This window comes from Dermacentor silvarum, chromosome 10 (genome assembly GCF_013339745.2).
Source record: "Dermacentor silvarum isolate Dsil-2018 chromosome 10, BIME_Dsil_1.4, whole genome shotgun sequence".
Taxonomy (NCBI): domain Eukaryota; kingdom Metazoa; phylum Arthropoda; class Arachnida; order Ixodida; family Ixodidae; genus Dermacentor; species Dermacentor silvarum.
In genome coordinates, this window is record NC_051163.1 from 116,426,943 (window position 1) to 116,428,547 (window position 1,605).

General features: G+C 38.4%; 1 non-coding gene across 1 annotated transcript; it reads right to left on the bottom strand.

The window, feature by feature from the left end:
* Positions 1–295: 295 nt before the first annotated feature.
* On the bottom strand, positions 296–367 carry Trnat-cgu (transfer RNA threonine (anticodon CGU)). The gene has a single exon. It is a non-coding gene; the product is annotated as a tRNA-Thr (tRNA).
* Positions 368–1,605: the final 1,238 nt, after the last annotated feature.

Below are 1,605 nucleotides of genomic sequence, written 5' to 3' on the forward strand. Positions count from 1 at the left end.
GAGTTCGGCTGTACTCGGCACCGGCTGGCCTTTCCTGTGGCTTCCTCCCGTACCTCGTTTCAATTTTCTATATAAATATCTTTCGTAACAATATATATATATATATATATATATATATATATATATGTGAACGAGAAGAAAGGGAAACCGAGGGGCCCGATTTTTTTTAATAAGCATGTCATAAGAAGCCAACAAACAATGACACCAAGGACAACATAGGGGAAATTACTTGTACTTGTTAATTGAATTAAAGAAATGATAAATTAATGAAAATGAAAATGGATGAAAAACAACTGTCCGCAGGTGGGGAACGAACCCACGTCTTCGCATTACGCGTGCGATGCTCTCACCATTGAGCTACCGCGGAACACTCCCAGGGTTAGTTCTAGTTGTAAAACATAAATACCCCAGAAAGTGGATGGCAAAACGATTCCGCGGTAGCTCAATGGTGACAGCATCGCACGCGTAATGCGAAGACGTGGGTTCGTTCCCCACCTGCGGACAGTTGTTTTTTCATCCATTTTCATTTTCATTAATTTATCATTTCTTTAATTCAATTAACAAGTACAAGTAATTTCCCCTATGTTGTCCTTGGTGTCATTGTTTGTTGGCTTCTTATGATATGCTTATATATATATATATATATATATATATATATATATATATATATATATATATATATATATACAAGAATCTAAGAATGCACTGGCAAACTCGGCGAGTTTGTGTTGATGGGCCATCCAGTTACGTTCGCTCAGTTTCGTGACGTCACGGAGGAGGTGGGAACTATGGTTTGGAGCGCGGAAGCACAGAGAGTTGTTGCCATACATATTCTTACACAAAAATTACTAATGAGAACCTTAGCGCTGCGATCGCTTATTTAACACTGGGAATGATGGTTAGCACGTGGGTTTGTCTGGCCGTCATGCTTCAGGCTTTCAGCTTCAGGCGTTCTTGCAGCATTTTTTACTGCGCCTCTTGTGCCTTTATTGGCCTAGTCATAGAAGTAATAAATTATTGTTTATTTAGATTAAGAGCTCGATCGTGCATCTTGGACATGAGAGAAGAAATCAATAAAGCGCAGAACGTTCAACATGTTAATTTCATTCAAAGCAGCTGTTTTTATAACATTCACAAAAGAAGTACAAAAAAATGTCACAATGTAAAAGAAAATAAAACAAAGCATCAGAAACTAAAAGCGATAGATACGATATCTACACGAAGTGCAAGAAAATTAAAACTAATACGCATGCTACGTTATGGCGCTACCACGTTCAAAGTATGAAAACTTGCATTCTTTCTGAGATAGAGCGAAAGAGGGTACGCCCCTCTCTTCACTACCGTTCAAGCTTTATTTTCGCGTTTTTAATTTGTCCAAGCAACTAGCCCAAGCTGCACCTTGTCATTTTCATGCGAAAGCATTATATGCCGCGCGTATTTTAATGCGAAAGCTTTATAAGACGGTGAGGAATCGAAAACGCAGAATCCCTTTTTCGGTCTCTCGAATTTTTGTGTTCAAAACATTTGTTTAAAAGGCATACGCTGTTTATGAAGCTTTTCATATTAGGTTTTGAACCGTTACAGTTGCGCCAGGTATTAGCAACA